A 17,580-nucleotide genomic window follows, 5' to 3' on the forward strand; every position below is an offset into this window, starting at 1 on the left:
ATAATGTGCTACGCAACATTGCCGATGACTTGATGTATACTCACATTCAATACATTGGTACCTTTCCTCCCTGTTACTGAGCTGGGCTTACCCAGTCCACACCAGAGTGTTGCCAAGTAATGGGGAATTTGTAAATAAGGATACTGAGGCATGAAGGGATTTACCCAAAAGTCACATGTATTCAACTCCGTATTTATTCACTGCACAGTCCCAGTTCTTTATCTAATGCAGACATTGAGACTGGGAGAAGCAAGTGAGCTGGTTAAGCACACTTCCCAGGGCTCTTGGCAAATATGGATCAGGGATACTTGTTCCTAATGCGGTATTCTTTGTATTAGCCTAAAACTCTGCAATCATCTAAAGCCCCCAGCCCAAAGCAGCTGCTTGTTCAGAGTCACACTCCAAGCGTTAACAGAGGAACTTGAGATCTTTCAAAGTCCCCTTGGATGTGCTTCTTGGTGAGCCTGTTCTTCAACTGGCTCACTGAGAATCTGATATACCCAGGAACAGGCTCAGCTCTCAAGGAGTTTATAACCAAGTCTGGAGAATGTGGTCTACAGGCAAGGTCACTTGAGTGGCAGGTAAGACCACAGGGGAAAGCCTGGATGGGAGGGACTATGTGGATAGGACTTCCTGAAGGAAGTGAGCCTTCAGACAGCAGCAGAGTAGACACTAGTCAGAGCAAATGAAGGGAGCAAACTATCCAAGGGGTGGAAATGGGGAGTCAAGAGTCACAGTCTTAGTGACTGTGGCCTATTAAGAAAATCAGAACCAAGGAACATGCACACACGCGCACGCGCACACACACACACACACACACACACACACACACCTCAAAGAGAAAAAAAGAGATTAAAAGTTAAGTTAGCTAATTCTTTTAACTGGATAAAGAGTTTGAACCCAGTGGTGTCAGAGATACCTGTTACTTGTTACACAGTGGACTATTGAACATATCTGTGACTGAAAGGGCATGATCAATATCATGAGAAAGACAGCTAAATCTTTGTCATGTACAACATACTTCTGTATTCTGTATCAAAATACTTCTGGTTTTATATCAGCCAGATTTATATGAGTATCTGGTGGAAAAAGAATAATTCAGCTGCTAAATAATGATCTCAACTTTTAGTGAGCTGCTACTTCTCTATAAACAAGAAGGCAAACCAACATTCTGGAAAGTAGTCCTTGCTATGACTGAAAGCCAGCTGGCTGGACAGTTATTCAAAGAGCCAATTAAATGCTGACGTCTTGTTCAAGCAAATTCTCTAATAGCATCCCACAGAACCCTCTCCCTTGGTTGTCCCTGGTGAATATGTTCAAAAACATTGGGGAAGAAATGGAAGACATGTTTATCCAAAGTGAAGATCATGACAATTCAGGAACACCACCAAGTACTGCACGAAGAACCAGCTTACCAACATCAATAAAGACACAGAAATAAAATTAGATGTGGCACGAACAAATGGAAACCCTGTGCTAAAGCTCAGAGTTAACAGTGATATGTGGAACAATTTAATTGATAGCAGTATGTGAGAGAGAAAAATATTTTTGAACACTGTGGGACATGATTGCCGAACAAACGCTGGTTGATGCAACTCTCTGTTAGAAATAGGAATGAACAGAACAAATGATCACGACCTGGCTTTTGTTTCTAGATGGTGCGTTGTAGGCGGCCCAAGAATGGTCCCAGAAGGTATCACGAAGCAGTGATGTTTTTCTGAAGCACTGAGGTGTCCCTGCCTACCCCCAACAGGAACATCATGAAACCTTATCTCCCACTTCTGCTAAAAGTTATATAGGTCACAGAAAGATGAGTCATGGGTTGTTAGGACTTCATTAATTGTTTGGAACATGCCTTTGGTTATAGAACTCAGTGACTTAGAAAGTTTAAGTATAACCCTTTTCTCTTAAGGTTTCTACTGTGGTGATAAAAAAACTAGAAAAGGGTTCATTTCATCTTAAAACTCACAGGTCACATACTCCATCAGTGAGGGAAGTCAGCACAGGAACTCAAGCAGGAAGCTAGAGGAAGGCACTGGAGCAGAGGCCATGGAGGAGTGCTGTTTACTTCTTTTTCATCATAGCTTGCTCAGCCTTTTTTCTCATACAACCGAGGACTGCCTGCCCAGGGGAGGCACAGCCTTAAGTGGGCTGGGCCCTTCCATATCAGTCATTCATCAACAAGATGACCTACATAGTTGCCTACAGGCAATTTGACGGAGACAATTTCTCAGTTGAGGGTCCCTCTTCCCTGAAGAACCTAACCAATGTCAATTTGACATAAAAACTAGTCAACAAACCTTTCTAATTCCTAACACCTCCCAAAATGTCATTTTCTGAGACTGTGCTCACCAACATTTCTTTACTCTAGTGCAGGTCTCCTACACCTACCTCCTATGCCTGGGATTTCTCTGCATTTTCGGAGTACAATTTTTTAGTTTCACACTTATGCCCTATATACATGGTCTCTTTGAATTAAGGTTTTGTCCATTTCAAAAGATACCATGCATTATTTTTATCATCATTGTTATCAAATACACAACAAGACCATGGTTTCAGAGGTTATAGTCTACCAAGGTGAGGAGGGCTTGACAAATCAGAGATGTTCACATCATCAACCAGAAAACAGCAAGAATGGAATATAGGAAAGGACAAGGACACATACAATCACTAAGATAGATTCTCAGTGACCTACTTTCTCCAACTAAGCCCCATCACCTACTTTTCATCATATGTATTGGATCCAACAAGGGATTCCATTAATAGGTTAGAACTCTCGTGATTCACAATCTGATCTTTTCTGTAAATACCATCAGACACCTCCAGAAATACGGCTTTACTACTTATCCTAGGCATTTCCCAACCCAACCAAGTTGACAATTAAGATTGACCATCACAGATACAATTCCCTATGATCAACCCATAGTCTTTGGGCATCATGTTGTAAGGTCATTACCAAACTAGAATATGTTTAGGAAGAACTTTGGCTCCTTATCTTAAAGAAGAATTAGCTCAGATGTGGTACTTGTCCTGAAACATATAAGTGATTATCTCGGAGATAAAAGAAGTCTCCATATTTTATAGAGTTCCAACCCAAATGATTCCATTTAACATGGAGAAGATGCAGTGAGGTAAAATTTGGTTCTTGGTAAGGCAGAACCTCCTAACAATTAAAGATATCTGTAAATGAAATGACCTGCATAGAAAAGTAATGACCTCTCAAGCACTGGAGTTATTCCCAGAACATTGCTGGAGGCCTCGGGGAAGAAGTATTTCAAAAAATAGCCCTGCCTTGGTAGGAAATTGAACAAGAACGGGGATATTTCCAAGTATAAGGTTCCTCAGGTTGCTAGATCCTTGTTTCAGTGACCATGGTGCTTTGTGGCTCTCACAGGAAGTACACAGGCCTCTGCATACCAAAAGACAGGCACAAAAACATAGAGAAGTTGACTTTTTATCTAGTTTATCCTCCTCATTTTATTACACGAAATGGATGAGACTCTGGAAATTACATTATTTCCCTAGATAAGCTATTCTAGTTTATATCCCTGATCAGAAAGATTTCTGTTTTTCTTCTTCCTCCTAAATCTCCAGGCCTAACTCTTAAGCCCATTCCTTCTGGCTTTTAAGCTCAACGAATATGAAGAACAATCAATCAAATTCCTCATTATACCAATTCACACGACTAGAAATGGTTTACATACGGTTTCTCTTCTCTAAACTAAGAGATTCCAGTTCATTTCCTGCTCTTCTTAAATATTCTTCCTAATGATCACTTCCCCAAGTTCCCCTAAAAGTTCTCTACAACTGAACACAGAACTCATAATGACTCCCTGTTTTCTATAATAGTGTTTCCCCAAAGTGTTCCACGGAACATTAATTGATAGTTATTGCTTTTAAGTGCTCTGTGACCAAATAAATGTGACACATTCCAGACTAAGTAAGGTTAATTGGATTCCTCAAAGCCCTGGATGCGTGTACCATGAGTCTCCTAGACCATAATACGGCATGTAGCATCTCCCAAACTTATTAACACAGAGATCTCTTCAGAGTATGTTTCACAGCCAATGTTCCAGAAAACACCATTTGGGAAGTATTCCAACAAAGTGTTAAAACTATACCACCTCGCAGAGCTCTCCAGACTGAAACTCTCCTCTGACCATGTGACTTTGTAGCTGTCTCCATCTCTCCAGGGAACTTCCACCCTGCCAAGGTACAGCTTATGGTCTCCTTCCCTTTCCCACTTTGGTAGGCTCTACAACCACTACAAACAAAGTCAAATCTTTTCCAAATGTCAATCCTGGCTGCTCTGATTTGAATGTTTGAATACTTGGTCTCCAGCTAGAAATGCTGTTGAGGAGGATGTAGAGCCTTTAAGAGAGTGAAGCCTCATGGGAGGAAGTGAGTCACTAGGGGAAGGACTTGAGATTTTATAGCCCAGCCCTATTTTTCTGGTCCCTCACTCTCTGCTTCCTGATTAGTTGAAGGATAACCAGTCAGCTTTATGCTGTCATGCCTTCCTTCTCTTCCTGCTGACACATCTCCATCATGTTGTAATGATCCCCTCCAACTATCAGCCACAATAAGCCCTTTCTCCCTTAAATTACTTTTTGTAAGGAATTCAGTCACCACAGTGAGAAAAGTCATACACTGGCTTGAGCTGAAACAGTAGTACTGAGTGATGATGAGAAGGGGAGTAACTAGAATCTCGGTCGGTGAAACGGAACGACTTCAAGAGACAGCTGAGCCCATGAAGAACATAAAAGTTGACTTGCTCAGATCATGAAAATTGTCAAGGAAAGTTTCAGAACTGAGACTTCAAGTCCAAAGTGCTCTATGCTACACCACTAGACTGAACTGCAAGCCAAGAACTAGCTAAGAAAGCTTACTTCTGGGCCTCACTTCAAGTCACTGAACAGACTACCTGTTACCTCTTCATCCCAAAAGTCTCATGATATATCCTGATATGCCACCAAGTTTGATAACGATTCTATTCCACAGCACCATCTCCCCAAGCAGGGTCATACATACAGGTCAAACTGGCACCTTCTAGCAATTTACTGAGCAGTTTGTCTGAGCCCCTCTCTGTTTCTGTGCTGGAAGAAGGAGCTGGCTGGACCTGTTTTCCTCTAGGCTCCCTTCTAGCAATCCAGCTCTGTCATTTCTAAGTGCTACCTTAGTTATATGGTTCAGCACTTACCCATCTATTTGACTGGCACTGTTCTCTCCAGCCTCTAAGCTCTTCTATAACTAATACTGAGAGTTAAATGATGATATGCTATGTAATGTACCGACTTAAAACATTGTTTTGGCTTGTCTCCAATGTAGCAGGTGCTCTACAGATGTTGCTAATGCTCACAGCAATCATAGATTATCTAACCTTTCTCTTTGCTATGATAGAAAGTCTGGTATAACAACTTAAACAGGGAAAGATTTATCTTAGCTCATGGTCTCTGATAGGTCAGTAGATGGTCCCTAGACTATGGATTTTAGGATCTGGGTAAGGCAAAACATCTAGGCAGCAAGTGTGTGTGGCATAGGGATATTATTCACCTTACGCTAATGTAGGAAACAGAGGAAGAAAAGAAGAGCAGGGGACAAGATACTACAAGGACTGGCCCCCAGTGACCTATTTCCTCCACCGTTCATGGCCTACCTCCTGAAGTTTCTAGAACCTCTGAAAATAGCACCACCATACAGAGAGCAAACATTCAACACAGAAGGAAGCCTGTGAGGAACATTCAAGACACAGCAAATCCTAACACACTAGTGTCTCTCTAGTTTAACAAAAAGAAACCAGATGTCTATAGTGCTTAAACTTTTAAGCATTAATTTTAGAGGGAGTGGTGCATGCGTGCATGCATGCATGCATGCGTGCGCGTGTATGTGTGGTGTTTGAAATAAACATACATGTGAAGGTCAGAGAACAATTTTGTGGAGATTCTCTCCTTCTGCTGTGGATCCAGGAATTGTGTGGCATATGCTTTTACCTGCTACACCATCCTGCCGGCCTGTGGACTTCTAAACCATGTGAGACACATTTCAGATGCTGTGCTCTGGCCACCAGGCCACAAGCTTATGAATTTGGGTCATGTTTTCTCATTAAGGTAGAATCTCTCTTCAGTATGCATGCTCTCCAACAGTAACGCCTAGATGAACATCAAGTAGGCACTCAATAAACACTTGTTGACTTGGTTAGCAGATTAACTCTCCTTCTATCTGGAACATGGAGAGTATCTCTTTTGATGTTGTGAAAACATGTTAAACCAAGAGACCATCTGTAAGTTTTCAGTTAACTGAGAGTGGAAAATTACAGCTTTGTAGACCGCACCTGTAGACAGGAGCTTAACTAATAGGCTTATCTTGGATTGAATGAGTGGCAGATACGGTACCTTACCAAAAAGGCACAAAAGAGCATGTCAGTGTGGACGGGGGCATGTTTCATTTTTATTTGTTCCATACTATTAAAACCATGTTAATGAAAATGCATTATTAGTGGTAATAATAATAAAGATGAAAATCCTCCCTCTTCTGATCCCTTACAAATGTTGTTTTTCATTTCGAATCCCAAATCCTCTGGGGAGAAGTGGGAGGGAGTGTCACAAATCCAGATAATGATCTTGGGTATTACACTGTTCATTTGGAGTTCTGATTTAGCTAAGCTGACAGATGTTGGGGGAAAAACATGTCTAGCCTGAAAACTCTCTGGTGGCTGCCCAGCTGTGGCTGCAAAGAGGAGTGAGGTTTCTCCACAGAGCTTCACATTCATTTAAATTCAGGATCTGACATGCAGAATCGCTTTGCTCACAAGGCGGATGCTGAAGCACCCTGACATCAGGAAATGACTCCAGCCTGACGCTTTGGAGAAGGGTTTGGGACTAATCACACAGCTCCTTCCGAAGTCCTTCAAATGGCTGTCGCTAGTTACGCTCTGCTGTCTTGACAAAATCTGCCTTGTCATAACATAATCACCATTTACACTAGGAAAGAAAAGAAACACACCCCTGTTTTAACCACCAGCATGAAACACTTCTCTTGTTCTCTCCCCAGAGCAGTTTAGAAGGGGAAGGAATATTTGATTCCCCTTAAATGAGTCACGTTTCCCTAATGGCAGCCTGAACTCGGGGCTATTTTGTTTTTTGTTTTTGTTTTTGTTTTTCAGAATAAATAGACAAGGGGCACCATGGAAAAACCAGACTCTGGAGGGACAAGTCACTTAAAGAGTGACTACCTTGGGCCTTGGCTTTTCCAAATAGGAAAGAATTTAAGGCACTTTTGATCTCGAAAGACAAAATCTGCTAATTAAACATAAGGCAGAAGGCCAGCTTCTTGTCAGCAACAGCGGAGGGAGGTCAGCCCTCAGCCCAGCCTGCAGTGAGCACCAGGGAGATGGAGACAATGCCAAGGAAGGCTCTGAGCTAGAGATCTCAAATAAACAAATGAGCTTGCATTTCAGAAACCCGTGGAACAAAATTTACAGCACCTAAATAGCCAGCATGTGCTCTGAGAGGCAGAAGCCTCCCTTCCTGTGATCTAGAATAGGTGGCTCATTTTCATCATGACAAAGGCTGCATATCACAACAGGGAGGGAGGTACTTATAAACACAGTTTAATGAATTCACAGAAAAAGAAAGGCCTCAATAGTTAATTTGTCACTATAGATGAGTCCTAACCACAGGTCTCTTGGAAATACTAATCTCCTATTCCTTCCTCACCAAATAAATGGATGAACCTGCAAGCAAGGCTTGAAAGGGATGCTTTAATGAAAGGAGTAACTTAGAGGCCAATGATACCAATGAGATGGAAGAGCTGTGGGGAGTCACTGCCCCCTGGGTCACTACTAGGCTCTTGGACTGCTATTTCCTACTTAGACTCTGGACCCCAGACATGTTCTCAACATTTTTTATACATATTTATTTAAAATTATATACTGTTTCTTTTTTTTATTTTTTTAATTTTATTTTCCAGTTTAAATTTGGATAAGAAACAAGGTTGCTTCACAAGTCAGTTCCAGGTCCCTCTCCCATTCCCTCCCTTCCTCCCGAGCCCTTCCCCCCCCCCCCGTTATCCCCTCATTTCCCCAGGGAGGGTGAGGCCCTCCATGGGGGTGTGCATAGTCTGTCATTTCATATAGGGCAGGGCCTAGACCCTTCCCCAAGAGTTCGGATGAGAGTGCACCTCACATTGTTCTATGGGAGTCCAAAGTCCGTGTGTATACTTGGGATAGGTACTGATCTGCTACCCAAGGCTCAATAGATTCCCTAGGCCTCCTCACTGTTCTCAACATTTTTAAAGTCAGCCATCTCCTTTAGAAGACATTAGTGGACTTACTTTACTAGAAGCAGCTCTGTTATAAGCTCATCAAAATTCACCCACTTGACACAAGCTAGAATGAAAGTATTACTCTAGGGTCAACTGTCCTTGAGAGTGCCTAGAATTTGTATTGTACATTTATCATTAAAAGAATCCAGAGTCACCAGAGAAAGATATCTATTTAATTGGGTCACATGTAATATTTATAAGGTAAGGAAAAGATAGCATAATGCCAACCTTTCTCTCCATATTGATAAATGTGAAGACAATGCTTCCTAAACAGATTTCATGAATCTTGCTTAAAGTCTCCCAGCCCCATCATTTCATGCTCCCACTCAACAAACATTTATGGACATATTCTGATGGCCCAGGCTATTAAGATGACTGGACTTGAAAAGAAATTTCCATAAAGAAATGGTGAAGCTATAGCTTAGATGCACACAAGGGTTAGAGAAAAGGAAGCTCCTAGTGACCTGGAGAAAGAAAAAAATCCAGAGTAAAACCTCAATCTTAAAGCAAAGCAAACAACCCAAAACATAACTGTATCTCTCCTAGGACACTGTTACCCAGCTGTGACTATACATGTACTCTTCCATACATATTGAATTGGGGTCTCAAATGCCAGACTTAATCAACTGTCTTTCTAAACAATTCCAGGCAACCCTGTTAGCCAGTATCATTTAAAACCACTGTTTGAGGCCAAACCATCTCCACTGAGCTTATATAATAATGCAATGTCAATTCTGTCTTCACTCATGCACACCTTCTACATTCTATTCCTACCTTCTAGATCATCTGCCCCTTCAGGACAAGAACTCAGACATTTACCTCTTCCACATTCCCATGAATCCCCCACCCCCATCCTCATGGTAGCATACATGCTAGATATTCCATGAACACATACATCTACTTCAATACAGAAGATAATGAAGTGATGCCTGAACTTGTCAGTGAATATCTGATGTTTATGACTCACAGACTGATATACCAACCCATTTGTTTTACAAAAAGAATACAGGTAGATGCAAGTCAGCTGATTTGGAAAGACATATATGACCAAATTCAAAGACAATGATTGACTTGAAAACCAGTCACCATCTGTTAATGAGTTTTTCTCCCTAAAAGAAAAGTAGAAATAAAAATTGTTGCCCAAGACGATACAGTGCCTTTGATTAGAGGGCAAAGGACCTCAATTCCAGTGGAATGCAATTTAAAATAAAAAAAAAGTTGAGTTGACAGCATCCAGCTCTCAGCTGGCAATCAATGGGTATAGAGGGAAATGAATTCAGGCTTTTGTTAGATTAACTGCTGGCCTTGTAAAACGGAAGCCACTGAGAAATTGCGCCAAGTTTGGGGTCCACTAAATCAGCCAGAAGTTTCTACCACTGAAGTCTCCCGAAAATGGTTGTCAGGGACAACAAGGCAGATAGCAGTTGCTGTCCGATGCCTACCTAGAGAGATGCTTCTCATTCAGGTGCCCACCCCAGCTCAGCTTCCCCCACGCCCGAGACAGAGTGGAACTTTTCTGACTGAACTAAATCCTCCAAGCCTCATTAAATCACGCTTTAGCACCACATTGTTCGGCCGTTGCCGTTCCCAGTGTTGTATGTCAAACCTGTCCCCTCACCGTCTCGGATAATAAAATGTTTTATGGTTTTGCCGGAAGATTGCTCCGCGTCCCCTTTATTTTGAAAATGGCACATAATAAATATCCCCCACAGAGGAGAGACTGATTTGATGGAAAACACTGCACTAGCAGGGCCAAAAGCAATCAGCCTCACCCGGAAAAGACAGCACAGCTGGTGGGATGCTGGAACTGTGTCCTTTGCGAATGTTTCCTCCGCCATTCATGAAAAGCACAGCCCGCAGGGTGTGGCTCCGTGCCTCCAGGGAAGTGACACGGCCAGTTCAGCCAGTTGGCTCCGTCAAAGGTCAATCACAAGCAGGCTACAATGACCACCCCTAGATTCAGTCAAAGATGCCTCACAGAACGAAGACATAGACTCGTGAATGGCGTGTTAAAGAAGGGTTCGGGAAAGTCACCAGGAAAGTCAGGCAGGGCATTGTGATTCCAGACACATCTGTACCTTCCCTCTGAAGGCTAATCGGACCAGTGCCATCATTTCATTGTCTGTTAGTGAAACTGCCGTTCCCTCTCAACCAGTCTAATTTAGCTCATAAAGGAGAAACTTATCTCTAATCAAGAACATATGGAATCCTGACTCAAGCTCCGTCTGATATTTTGATAGCCCAATTCAATTATTTTAATAATACATAGGCTTGAGTTTTAATCCGACCTAGTTCAGTCGACTTTTCAAAGATGAAACGTTGATGCCTTTTTTGTAAAAATTAGCATTCGGCTTTGGTCGTAAGTTACTAAATTGGTGTGATGGATTCCACTCTGGCTTTGGAGCTTTAGTTAAGTGCTTTGCTACAGTCGGACTCATCATCGTGGATCTCACCATGCCTGTGAATTCCATGCTCAACAGTATGATCACTGCCAGCATGTATGTTCTGTATATCATGTAGCCCAGAGTTGGGAAGCGCGCGCGCGCACACACACACACACACACACACACACACTTGTATTAATCATCCCTTTTTCTTTCTGACAGTTGTTTGGAACTGTAAGGCCACTCTTTAGATAACTTGGAAGTATCCAGGTGATCCAGAGAACTAGTTTGCTTCCTAGCAGAGAATGCAAACATCAGCCATCTTCAAAGGGTGAGGTGATATGTCTCCCCATGGTCACAAATGGCTACCTTTAATCAATGACACCATCTTTTAAGGAAAGAAATGAGTCAAATTTGTCTTGTAAGTAAGAGATAATTCATTAATGAGGTTATTGCTCTTCCCAACCAGGACATTAGCCAGCAACTGGCGAAAAGTGGGCTCTTCTACCAAGGTCCTATCAATCTAACAAAGACAAGTGTTTCTCTATCATGAGTCTCATCTCTCTCTAACTTCAGAAACTTTCTCTGAAGTGACAGAGCTTTGTCATAACTAGAGCCCTGAAGGGCAACCCATTGGAGAAGACACAGCCATTACTTTCTCAAGAGGCCGGTACCATATAGGTGGGTCATTTGTAGCCAACTGTTGGTAACACCGACTAAAACAACAGCTAGTCACTACCTCCAAGAGGAAATCAACACATCTCTGAAAGCTTTCTAGACTTGGGAGGTTAGAAAATAACCAGTTGAATTTGCATAATTCTTAGAATCTTCCCTAGAATAAGAAATCTCAAGAATGAAGCTTGGAAGTTCCAGAAGGTTCCAGAAGCCTTACAAGCTTTCGTTTTGCCACTTCCACAGCATTCAGTGGATAGATAAGGGTTATGGAGTGATTTGGATATGTGGTTTCTTGTAACTATATTTGTTCATTTATAAATTATATGCATATATAGCTACATTAGTATACCAGATATAGTCTTAATTTGTGAAAAATAAATGTTTACTTACACATAAAATGGGCATTTTATAAGAATAAAATGAAACATGAATACATAAATCTCTTGTTTCTCAAGACAAACTAGCTATCTTAATCAACCCTTTCAGGTGTAAACAAATATGCTAGCTACATAGATTTTGTTTTAGTCTATGTAAATGTGAGAATGAACCAGCAAGAAAGTAATGAAATTTCAGAGGCCAAAAACTAAATGAAGATCGATCCTGGGAAGTTCAGTGGAGCATGGAGGAAATTTAAGGGCATTTGCTTAATCTGATAAATTTAAGCTTCACAGCCTGGTGAACTGAAGGGAACAGGAAATAAGGACCATGGCCTCTCCAAGCAGTGTCAGACCTGAGATTCCTCCTGGGAAGCTACACTTCCACACTGGATAAAATAGGAGTAAATTCACACCTTCCCTGAGGAATTGGTTAAAAGCTGCACTATTTTACATCTTGACTAAAGTAGAAACATCCCTTCAGAGTTTGTAGTCCATAGATTACCCTCATGTTGCTTTTCAGCCCATAGTTACTGTCCCTTGGGCCAGAACCTGACTCTACAGTGGTCCTCAGCAGGTAGAATTCCCGAAGGAACAAACACAAGATATTCTCTTCAACTCAAGTCTTAAGAATGCCATGTGATAAATACATTCCAGGAAACAGGATCTTGTGACAATAAACAAAAACAAAGATCACAAAACAGGTTGCCATGTTTGCTCTCCATGTTATCAACGGGGCCCATCCCAGAACAAAGACTCAGACCACCGAAGAAAAATACACAACAAAGACATGCGAGTCAAACTACACGAGAACCCATGTTGCCTCAATCAGAAAGACAGTCGTTAAAGAAAGAAATGGTAACAAATGCTAACGAGAAGTGGACAAGGGAGCCCTCATACCTGCCACTGGACAGAACAGAAATGAGTCCAGCCAGTATGGAAGTCAATATGGAACTTCTTCAAAGACTAAAATGGAACTCCCATGGGACGCAGATGTGGCACAGCTGAATATTTAACACAAAAGGTCAACATGGCACAGGATACCTAAACAACAGTTCCCATTGCAGGACCATTCACAGTGTATAAGTTATGGAAACAACCTAGGTATCCAACAGCAGAGGGATGGATAAAATAAATGTGGTGCCATAGGCATTGGAATTTTATCAGCCATAAGAAAGAATAGAGCAATGCCATTTGCAAGAAAATAGAGACATATAAAGATAATTGTAGTAAGATAGCTAAGGTAGTCTCAGAAAAAAGAATATGTTTTATCTCATTTCTAACTCTAGCTTTTATGTAGATTCATAAAATCATGTGTGTTTATATGGCATGAAAGTAGAGGTGAAACTGTCTGGGAAGTGATGGGGATTGAAGAGAGGGAGGCAGGACTACAAGGAAAAATATGTTCCCTAGACAATACGTGCTTTATAAAAAAATTAATAATTCTTGAAACCCCATACATATATGATTTTTTAAATGAAAGAAAATACATGTTGGATATAGGGAAATAAATGGCCAAACCTATTTGTCATGAAAAAAATATGAAATTAAAATCCAACAGATGAATTCAGTAACAGATTGGGTCTGGCTAATGATACTAGTAGTGATAAAAATTTGCAGAACTTCAGACCTAGAAGGACAAAAACTGAAAAGTGCTTAAGAGACAGGGTAAGCAGAATGAAGTGGGCTCTTGTATTAAATTAAGGCTGCAAAAGGGGAAGGGAGAAGTTGGGGAAGAGGTAATCACCAAGGTAAATGGTAGGTAGCTCAGACTCAGGACCTCTGAAGAATCGAAGCAGCAGAATTTTTAAAGATTTATATTATTCGTGTGAGTGTGTGTGAGTGTGTGTGGTGTGTGTGTATGTGTGTGTCTGTGTGTGTGCAAGCACCCTCGAAGAAGTCATCAGATGCCCTGGAACTGGGGTTACATGCAGTCATGAGTCCCCAGGTGTGACTGCTGAGAACAGAACGTCGGTCCTCTGCAGAGGTAACAAATGCTCGTAACTGCTGAGCCATCTCTCCAACCTCCAAACCAGCAGAATTCTTTTAAAAGAAAAACTCAGGCCTAGATACATAATAGTGAAACTGCAGAACAGCACAAAAATAAGACATGCAAGAATACACACACTGCTCATGGAGGAGGGACAATTAGACAGCTGAGTGCTCATGGCAACCAGAGAACAGGAGCGCATCGCAGTGCACTGAAAGGGAATGACCTAGAACTGGACGATGTCCCTCAACAAACTCTAAAATAAAATCTGCAGGGTGAAATTCAATCTGGGAAATAAATGTTCCTCAAATTATCTGATGAAGAAAAGATGATAAGGAGAGGAAATAGTACACACAGGGTCAACTCTATGCATGTATTTATCATGTATCATGTGACACCCACGAAAGCAGGGCTGAAGAGATGTTGCATCAGTTGGGAGTACTTACAGCAGAAGAGCTGATACACTCCCAGTTGGTTCACAACTGCCTGCAACTCCAACTCTGGGAAATCTGGTGCCTCTGGCCTCCTCAGGCTCCTACACTCGTATGTACAAACCTTGATACAGGCACAAAGAGACACATATTAATAAATAATACTAAGAATCTTTTTAAGTATATAAAACATAAATTATTTTCTTCATGGTATAATAAAAGATGTAGCCCAATTCCTTGATACCATACAACACTTCAGTCTTTGGTTCCCTTCTCTGTGGCACTAAGATCGAATCCATGCTAGGCAAGTGCTGTACCACTGAGCTTCAACCCTTCTTTGGCTTCTTTTCTCAAAATATTATGGGTGAAATATGAGAGGCTAAGGAATAATTTATATAGAATAACACATGCACATAATTTTAAATATCCAGTGATACAAATTTTGACAATTGTGTATAGGCATAACTACCACCTAAAAAAAATATATTTCTTTTCTTCACTTCAGAAAATCCCCTAGTGGCTCTTCCTGACCATATGGCTTCCCTGGAGAAAACCACAGCTCTGATTTTTATAATCTTAGTTTTGTATGTCTGTTCCTAAACTTCAAGTAAATGTAGTGATATGACCTATTCTTCCTGAGTCCAGTTGCTTGACATAATATTCTTGAGATTCATCTGTGTAACATTATAGTATTTACCTATAAAAATAACTTGATGTTTTTTTCTAGCTTGGAATTGTTACTAGTAATACAACTATGAGCATTGTTATACAAAATTTTTGGAGAAATACATTTTATTTCTGTGGGTAAAAACACAGAAATAGTATTTTTTGGGTTGTGGTGTCAGTGTAAATTCATAAAAATATAACTGCCAGGACTTTTTCAAAAATATAATTACACATTTATATTTCCACCAAGCTGAAATTTTGACACTCCAATAACTGACATAGACAACTTCTCTTATTTCCAACACTTTTGATAAAAGACAATATTCGCAGACTACTAATATGTTCATATTCACAGTTCCCCATGACTAACAATATAGAGAATATTTTCACATGCATATTAGCTATTTGCATGTTTTCTCTTTTGAAAACTCTGTTCAAATGCTTTGTCCATTTTTAAATACACCATACGTGTGTGTGTGTGTGTGTGTGTGTGTGTGTGTGTGTGTGTGTGTAGGTATGGGTGCATGTAGAAGTCAGAAGACTTCCAGGAATAAGTTCTCTCCTTCCACCATGTGGGTCCGAGGATGGAACTCTGTGATCAAACTCTGGTCCTCAAACTTGGTGGCAAATGCCTTTACCCACCTCACTGGCCCTGCTTTGTCGATTTTTATGGTGTTGTTTTTCTTTGTACTGTTTATTTCTAAGAATTCTTCGTGTATTCTGAATATGACAGCTTTGTCAGACATGAGCAGTCAGATGAGTAAAAATGTTTCATTTCAATAATCTGTCTTCCCAAAATTAACCTGTAAATTAAACACAACCCTAATCAAGATACCATTCAGACTTACTGAGACCATTGACAAACTTAATCAAAAATTTACGTGAAACAATAAATGTTTATGCACAGTTAACTTGGCCTTGAGGAAGAGGTGCAGCATCTAAAAACAGGACTTAGGGCATTATTCAAAAAATAATATGTTTTGTTCGAGAAACAGACAAATTTATAGATATATATATGAATCTATTATGCAGTAAAAATGGCATAAAGATCAATGGGTAAGAACAGACGGCTTAGCAGACACTGTTAAGAAAGTTGTCTTGCATCAAAAAGGAACATAAACCAAACTCCCCCTCACACTTCACACAAAGACAGTCTCTGAGGGAATAAGGAACACAAACATAAAGGGGAAGAGGACAAGTTTCTAGGAACAAATACAGATTTTCTTTATAATGTGGTCTTGGAAAGGACTTTTCAAAACTTCAGAGGTATAAATCATTAGCCATAACAATGGAAGCTAAGTGCATTAAATGTAAGGATTTCTACTCAGCAAAATTCATCATGATAAAAGATGCACAAACGCCCAGCAAAATCGGAGAACATATTTACAATCTAAATCATACAAAAGACCAAGGTAACTAAGAAATGCTTTCAAGTCAACCATAATAGAGGGGTTTTGTTGTTGTTTTGTTTTGTTTTTAAATCAGGAATGTGTGTGAATAGCCCTACAAAAGAATACTCACAACAGGCAGTACACACATAGGAAAATACACCAATAACCAGACAACACAAGCACAAGTAAGAACACATATCATGTTATAGTTATTGAACTACTAAGGGGGAAGGGAAAATAATCCAAGTAGAGATATGAATGTGCACATAGGAACCACTCTTCGATGCCAGATCATGCTACTTACTCACAGTGAGACACAGAATTTATGGCCCAGAAATCCTGCTTCTGATTAGGTGTGCCTCCACAGATGCATAGGGTGCCTATTATAACATGTTCTAGAAAACAAGGATTGGGGAAATTTGGTGATTCATCATTAGAAGGGTAAATACAATATAGAATGCTAGCAAAACTAAGACTGGACTTTTGATAAAAGACAATATTGGCAGACTACTAATATGTCAAGAGAAAAGACACAGACATGTGTTCTCAGGAATTAAAAAGTTACATATAATTGCATGTAGTAAAGTTTAGAATAAGACTATCACAAATAGGTCTAAGACAAAATTGAGAACTTAAAGTAAAGAATTTTTCTTTTCTACCAGTTCAGTGTATCAGATCTTATCATTTTGGAGTTGAGTTTTGTTCAAAAGTGAGAGATAGGGATAGAATTTCATTCTTCTATATAGCTACCCAGTTTGACCTGCACCATTTGTTGAATATGGCTGTCTTTCCTTCCATGTGTATTGTTGGGCTCTTTATCAAAAATTAGACCCTATAGGCAGTCATTAAAATTAACAGTTTGAGTGGAGAGTTAAGAGCACTGACTATTCTCCCAGAGACCCTGAATTTGACTCCCAGAATCCACATGATTGCTTACAGTTGTCTGTAACTTCAGTTCCCAGGGATGCAATGCCCTCATCTAGACTTCTCAAGCACTAGGCACGCATGTGGTACACACACACATACTGTCAAGACATCTATACACATAAATAATAAAATATTTTTAAAGAGTTTAACAGTTAACAAATGGAATCTCATGGAATTAAAAAGTTTCTGGACAGGAAAGAATGCCACCACCCTAGTGAGAGGAAGAACAGAAAATGAAAAAGAAATTCTCTCCTAGTTATACATCTGACAAAGGGTTACTATCTAAAATATACAAAGAACTCAAAAAAGTAAACATCAAGAAAATGAGCAATCCAATTTTACAAATGGATAATGAAACTAAACAGAGCATTCCCAAGACAAAATGTGAACAGCTGAGAAACATTTTAAACAAATGTTCAA

The 17,580-nt window shown here is 40.3% G+C and overlaps 1 long non-coding RNA gene across 1 annotated transcript; it reads right to left on the minus strand.

Moving 5' to 3' along the window:
• Nucleotides 1–14,197: 14,197 nt before the first annotated feature.
• Nucleotides 14,198–16,625, minus strand: LOC121138753. The gene is made up of 3 exons (XR_005875614.1): nt 16,542–16,625; nt 15,485–15,645; nt 14,198–14,300 (listed from the first exon to the last, which is right to left on the minus strand). It is a non-coding gene; the product is annotated as an uncharacterized LOC121138753 (long non-coding RNA).
• Nucleotides 16,626–17,580: the final 955 nt, after the last annotated feature.

Source organism: Mesocricetus auratus, unplaced genomic scaffold, assembly GCF_017639785.1.
Source record: "Mesocricetus auratus isolate SY011 unplaced genomic scaffold, BCM_Maur_2.0 Super-Scaffold_2245, whole genome shotgun sequence".
In the NCBI taxonomy this organism is placed as follows: domain Eukaryota; kingdom Metazoa; phylum Chordata; class Mammalia; order Rodentia; family Cricetidae; genus Mesocricetus; species Mesocricetus auratus.